This window comes from Uranotaenia lowii, chromosome 3, assembly GCF_029784155.1.
Source record: "Uranotaenia lowii strain MFRU-FL chromosome 3, ASM2978415v1, whole genome shotgun sequence".
NCBI classification, from domain to species: domain Eukaryota; kingdom Metazoa; phylum Arthropoda; class Insecta; order Diptera; family Culicidae; genus Uranotaenia; species Uranotaenia lowii.
Genome location: NC_073693.1, coordinates 337,597,082 through 337,604,417, shown reverse-complemented (window position 1 = coordinate 337,604,417; position 7,336 = coordinate 337,597,082).

The following is a 7,336-nucleotide window of genomic DNA, read 5'->3' as shown; positions in this document are numbered from 1 at the left end:
AGCACTCCACTTTCTCCACTTGTTGCCCAGCTACCATGAAACTGGAGGGATTTGCTGTGTTGATCTCCATAGACTTGCCCCCTTATTCTGCGCCGCGCGTGAGGTGACGATAGTCGAGTCGAGTCGGAGTCACGTGAGTCTTGTCACCTTATTCTCGAAGCTGATGTGACAGAGGTTCATGCCCAGCTGACTACTAGATTAGGATAAGAGCTCAAAAATTTATTCTATAAGACGTTTCTCACCTGAAGCGACTACTGGAATCGGGTGACTAGGGTGACTCGACTATCGTCACCTCACGCGCGGCGCAGAATAAGGGGGTTGGTCTTTCCGACATTGACTTTGAGACCTGCTGCCTTGGAACTTTCGGTGAGGTCGTCGAGTTTGCTCTGCATATCCGGTTGTGTTTGGGCGAGCAAAACAATATCGTCAGCCAGGTCAAGGTCGTTCAGTTGCTCCATTGTTGTAGGATTCCACGGCAATCCTCGGTTCGGTGCACAGTCGATCGATCCAGTCAGAATCTCATCCATTACGATGAGAAAAAGTAGCGGTGATAAAATACATCCTTGTCTCACTCCAGCAGTTACCGGGATTGGTTCGGACAAGACACCATCGTGCAAGACCTTGCATGAAAATGCCTCGTATTGTGCTTCGATGAGATGGACTAGTTTCTCTGGGACCCCTCGTCGCCTTAGAGCCGCCCAGATGTTTTCATGGTTAAGTCGGTCGAATGCTTTTTCGAAATCAACGAACACCAGCAGAAGAGAGTCCTGGAATTCGTTGATTTGTTCCAGTATGATTCGTAGCGTTGTGATGTGGTCCACACATGATCTTCCGGATCGGAATCCAGCTTGTTGCCGTCGGAGTGTAGCGTCAATTTTCTCCTGGATCCTGTTCAGGATCACTTTGCAGAGTACTTTGAGGGTTGTACAGATCAACGTTATGCCTCGCCAGTTACCGCACTCTGTCAGGTCTCCTTTCTTCGGGACCTTTACGAGGATACCCTGCATCCAGTCGGCCGGGAATGTTGCAGTATCCCAGATGTCGGCGAAGAGACGGTGCAACATTTGTGCTGACAGGGCAGGGTCGGCTTTCAGCATTTCAGCAGGGATGCAATCGATCCCAGGTGCTTTGTTGGATTTCATGTTCTTGATTACCGCTTCTATTTCAGCCAGCGAAGGCGCTTCCGAGTTGACGCCATTTATGCGACTTACTGTTGGCGCTTCGAGCTGCGGATTCTGTTGGCCATCGCTATTCGTGACTCGGAAGAGTTGTTCGAAGTGCTCAGTCCATCGTTTGAGCTGATCTGTTCGATCGGTCAATAACTGACCTGCTCGGTCTTTCAGCGGCATTCTTGCATTTGTCCTTGCACCACTGAGGCGGCGAGAAATGTCATAAAGTAATCGGATATCTCCATTGGCGGCGGCTCTTTCTCCCTCTTCGGCTAGGGAGTTTGTCCAGGCTCTCTTGTCTCGTCTACAAGCTCGTTTAACTGCCTTTTCCAGCTCCGCATATCGTAAGCGGGCGGCTGCTTTGGCTGACCCGGTACATGCCTGCTCAATTCCGACTTTCGCCTTTCTCCGATCATCGACCATCCTCCAAGTTTCATCCGACATCCATTCACTTCTTCTTCCACACACTTTACCAAGAGTACCATGGCTCGTCGTGATAAAAGCATTCTTGATTCCACACCACTGTTCTTCGACTGTTCCGTCTGTTGGCAATTCCGAGGCTCGGGATTCTAGCTGTTCAACGTATGCCCTTTTCACCTCTGGATTCTCCAACCGGCGGACGTCGTATCGACACCCGACTTTCTCCTCGCGCCGTTGGACACGCGCAACTCTCAGTCGTATTTCGCCAAGGACGAGGTGATGGTCAGATGCAATGTCTGCGCTTCGTTTGTTGCGGACATCAAGAAGGCTCCTTCTCCATTTTCGGCTGATGCAGATGTGGTCAATTTGATTTTCTGTTCGGCCATCTCGGGATACCCAAGTGACCTTATGTGCTGGTCGATGGGGGAAGAGCGATCCACCGATCACCATGTTGTTGTTGCCACAAAATTCTACAAACAGCTCTCCGTTTTCGCTCATCTGTCCTAGACCATGGCGCCCCATGATGCGCTCAAGGTCCTGATTGTCGGAGCCAATCTTTGCGTTGAAGTCGCCCAAATGGATTTGAATGTCACCCTTCGGAATTTTCTCTACCACGCTGTTCAGTTGACTGTAAAACTGCTCTTTCTCCTGCAAGTCGGCAACGTCAGTTGGCGCATAACACTGGACCATTGTAAGGTTTCTAACCCGTGTTCTGAATCTGGCTACGATTATTCTTTCGTTTATTGGTTCCCATCTAATGAGGGCCGCGTAGGCCTGCGGGCTTAACAGGAAACCAACTCCTCGTTCCCGAGTAGCGTGTTCTCCTCGTATGCCAGAGTAAAGCAGGACTTGCCCGGATTGTGTCTTGTGTTCTCCAGTATTAGGCCAACGGACTTCGCTCAGTCCCAGAATTTCAAGCTTGAGGCGGCTAGCCTCTCTAGCAAGTTGTTCCAGTTTGCCTTGTTGGGCAAGGGTTAAAACGTTCCAAGTTCCAATTCGTGTCCGTGTTTTCATGCTAAAAGTCGTTGCCAAAGTTCCAGGTCGGTCATTTCTTTCGGATTCCGTAACAATTTCAAGTCGGGAACAGTAGGTTGTTAGCCTAAAGTCCCTATCCCGCGATGGGGCTGCCATCTTGGCCTTAGCTGGCGGGAGCCGCATTTCATAGATTCAGCCGCTCGCTGCGAGACAGACGCTGCTTGAGCCGCCCCTGACCTGGAGAACAGACGCTCGGTTGTTGTTGCACGCCGCCCCTGACCTGGGGAACAGACGCGTGCGGCCACCTTCTCAGTCTGCATGCGACCAAAGCATCCACCGGGGTTGGGTACTCGATCTCCGCTTAGGTTACTCGCACCCCAGCCGGCACCGCGGGGAGGTAGAGATAGGAGTTGTGAATAAGAGGTGATATGACCACTGTGATACCGGCCACATCTACATTGATGAACTTGGTTATTGGTTTATACTTAACTGTGTACACGAGTTGACAAGATGAATACACCGTGGTTCTAGAAGCGAAGAATGTGGGGTGTAGAAGAGCGTCTGCTGTAAGATGGTTTAGTGCTAACAGAGTGAAATAACTTATTTCTTATATCCGAGGTACCACAAACTGGCGACGAGGATGGGATCCAAATTTAAGGTAAAGAAGATTATGTTGTTACCACGTAGCTGTTCAGAAAAATGTATTCTTCTGAGATGCAAATCAATTTTTTTTCTTTCTTTGCTTGTCCGCAATGGGACGGCTAAGACCAATATGGTCCAACTCTCCACAAAATCAAATTTAATTTGATGTGCGATTTTAACCTTCAAATTATAATTCGAAATTTAACAACAACAACAAAAATATTGTTAAGAAAAATGAACACTTTCTACGGTTCATGTATTTATCACACAAGAGATAATTGAGAGTGCTATCGTTACTCAATAAAATTACGATCGGAAGAATTTGAAAGAAAAAGCGGTGAAAAAGAAGGAGAAGGCCTGTAGATGACATGAAGGTTTTCATATGCCTGCGGAATATAGTTTCAGCGGTTTTATTACTTTCCACGATAGTGGATCAGTATTGGCTTTTATGAGCGACAGATTGATAGTGCTGTAGAGGAACTGGGACTGTTTGGTAAATGCCGGTATAGAGGTGCTATTAAGATCATAATGACTAAAGCATTCTTGCTAAAAGAATTAGATTTTGTCAATATTTTTTAGTAAACTGGCTTTTATTCAGTAGAAATGCATTATAGCCAGGCGAATTTCTAGCATCACAATCATAAACATACCTTAGTTGATCATGTACACCTGAAATCAATTAGAGATACATAGTTTTAAATTTAAAAAAAAAAAATTACAGTGACTACGTGTGTAGAGGACAAATGACCTCTACAAATAAACAAAATAAAATATAAATACATTATTTATATGTGCTTGAATGTTGATTGATCGAATGAAAACAGACTCAAATATCGAAGGTATTAAAAGGAGTTTAATTGATTATTTCTAAATTTTAATCCTTATGCATTTAACAACTTATTAACGTTCACTATCAACCAATCTAGGTTTCGTAAACAAAAATGGCAAGAAAAAATGTCTGCAGTAAAAGTGTGGTTTCCATTTTATAATTTGAAAAGGCATAAGTTCATAAATTAGAATTTTCAAACACATGAAAGTTATTAATCGATCATTACAGGCATTGGAATATGTAGAGAAAATTGACCTTACTGAAGGTTTATTTGAATGTGCTTGGCACGGGTCAATGTGACTGGAAATTGGAAGCTATGGATAGCTTTGGCTTAATCTATAAATGTGTTGGTATATGTTGATGAACGTGGACCTTATTGAAGGTTGATTTTAATGTGCTTGGCACGGGTCTTTATGACTGAGTATCGAATGCAGAACCAACACGGGCCTAATCGGTCGGGATGAATGTGCTGTTTTGTCAGGCACGGGACCATAGGAGTCCGCTTAATGTGTTCATTAGTGAAACACGGACCACACTGTGGTCGGGATGAATGTGCTGTTCTGTCAGGCACGGGTTCTTAAAGGAACCGCTAAATGTGTTATATATTAAACACGGACCTATTTGGTTGAGTTGAAGGTGTAGTTTGCTACACGGGTTTAAAACCGCTTAATGTATTTCAAAGAAATACGGACCATTCTAATGGTTGAGTTAAATGTGCTTTTCTGTCAGGCACGGGTTCTTCAAGGAATCGCTATATTTATGTGTTGCGTAGAAACACGGACCATGTTATGGTTGAAAATTATAATACGTTGTGGTACATGCGAATACGCATATGCTGAAGTAAAATAAAAATGTATTTAATAAACATTGCTTCAAGTTGAACGAATGTGTAAAGCATTTCTCAAAGTTCTATTTTAACTTGAGCGAAATGGTATAAACTTGGAAAAATAATAAGATAACAAACTTAAACTTGTGATGGAGTTCGTGGATGAATATTTTAGAATTAATACAGTAATGCAAACGTTCATACTATTGAAAAAATTAAAATAATAATAATAATATTCATCAAGTTTGTATCTCTGAGCACACAACTTTGAGCTGACATCATAGTGATTGGAAAAAAAAAATATATTGAACGCGTGCATCGTTAAGAAATTTGCAAGCTTTAATAGATATTTGGCCAGTGTATCGTAAGTATTGACATTTGAAATATGCGATAGCCTTATGGGCAATGATGAGGATTCCTTCAGGTCAATATCAGGTTTCAATGGAATTTCTTGTGTGTTTGTTTGCTTAGTGAAGTGTTTTGGAAGGTAGGACAATAGTCACGTTGGACCTCTGCACCGTTAAATTGGCACTTGGAAATATCTTTCAACGACTGATTTGAAGAGTTGAATCTTCATGTAAAACTAGAAGTATTTCAAAAAATTGTGTACTTTCGTATGCATGCATGCATCAAGAAATTTATTAAGAACAATTGATTTCTGTTTTGAAAAAGAAATGGAAGCAATCGCAAACAGGTCGGTTGCTTGATTTCGTTATATTTATGAAATCTTCAAATATCGATGCGGAAAGTACACTGAAATGATCTAATTTGATAAGAAGATCTTATGGAGTTCGAAGGTAGTGTTGGAGTTCAGATTAAGGTCTAATTCGAAACATTCCAATGTTTCGATACACGTTCTGCAGCGTTGATCCGCGATTCGAAGAGTTAAAAGTGTTTATTTGGAGCTTACAAATTATTGTTCATGTAAATCATATTTCGTAAAAAGCGTGGAAATTTATCTTATCCTAATCTGAAGAATTCCAAGGAACAAATTTGCCTTTGCGAGATGGAGTTTGAATTAAGGTAAACACGGTTTTCAGATCTAACCGAATTGACAGATTATTTGATCTTCAGTTGTTTCAACAATAGTTGATATAACATCGCTTTGAAAAAAAATAAGATCGTTAGCACAGAGATGGGGAGTATTTATATCATTAATGTTTTAGTTCTATATTAATCAAATAATTTATTAGATCTTAAAAAAAAAAAAAAAAATCTGCTGTGGAAGAAGTCTATGAAATGATTATAGGAAAATTAATATTGTATTGATGTTTAAGAAATAAAGTATTCTTCATTCAACATCTTCATGAAGGTATTCTCATGGTTTGTGAGATTTTTAAGGCTATTTATAAAATGGTTTCATGATTGGTAATCAGTCAAAGAATATAATGACTTAGTTGCTAAGTTAATATCATAATAAAAAATTGGAAAATATTAAGTTAGTGAAGGTCGTTACTTGTTACATATATATAAAAAAAAAAATAAAAATATCAATTTAAAGCTATTAATAGGAGAGTTTCTAGAAAACCGCAGAACTGTTTTGTATTTGTTTTAAACGTTGTTTTAGCAAATTGAAAAAGGTAAACAAAATCTGTTTTTTTGTTATTTCTGCAATTTTAAGTATAGTGTTTGTTTGAGCAGATGACGCTCCGCTGCGGTATAAAATGGTTCTCAACAACCTTATTGAAAAGTAAAAAAAAAAAAAAAAGTAAAATAAAGAGAGAAAGAAAAGAAGATGAGAACTATGGCGGAAATTAGAGATAACTGAATCCGCGATGCCAGGTAAATGTTTGACGTTTTGTAGTTAGGACAAATGCAAGGCCGTATCAAAAGGCCCCTAACTAATCGAAACTTTTCTATGGAGGACATGGTGTCCTAGTGTTTGCTTAGTAACTCTCATTAAGTTCAATGTTTACGTATACGGATGAACGCTTGAAATGGTAGTGCAAAGAATAGATCATACAGAACTTGATGAACGGATTTAATGTTTCAAAAGATGATGTTTTATTCAATCATATTAGCTAGTTTCCGGAAACTACTAATGACAGTTCTTGTGAACAACTTTGAGTCATAGAATTATTTATTGGAAAGTTATAGTTCTACAATCTTATAGAAAAGAGGGGATGTGATACCGGCCACATCTACATTGATGAACTTGGTTATTGGTTTATACTTAACTGTGTACACGAGTTGACAAGATGAATACACCGTGGTTCTAGAAGCGAAGAATGTGGGGTGTAGAAGAGCGTCTGCTGTAAGATGGTTTAGTGCTAACAGAGTGAAATAACTTATTTCTTATATCCGAGGTACCACAACCACTATGGGGTCTCGTGTTGCACATTATCCACCATTTACCAGCCACACACAGGGTGTTCCATAAATTATAAATATATTTATATGATTTAAAAAGAACATTTTTATTTTTATAACAAATGAATAAAATTTATTGTTGAGGTATAGAATATCGGGTATTAA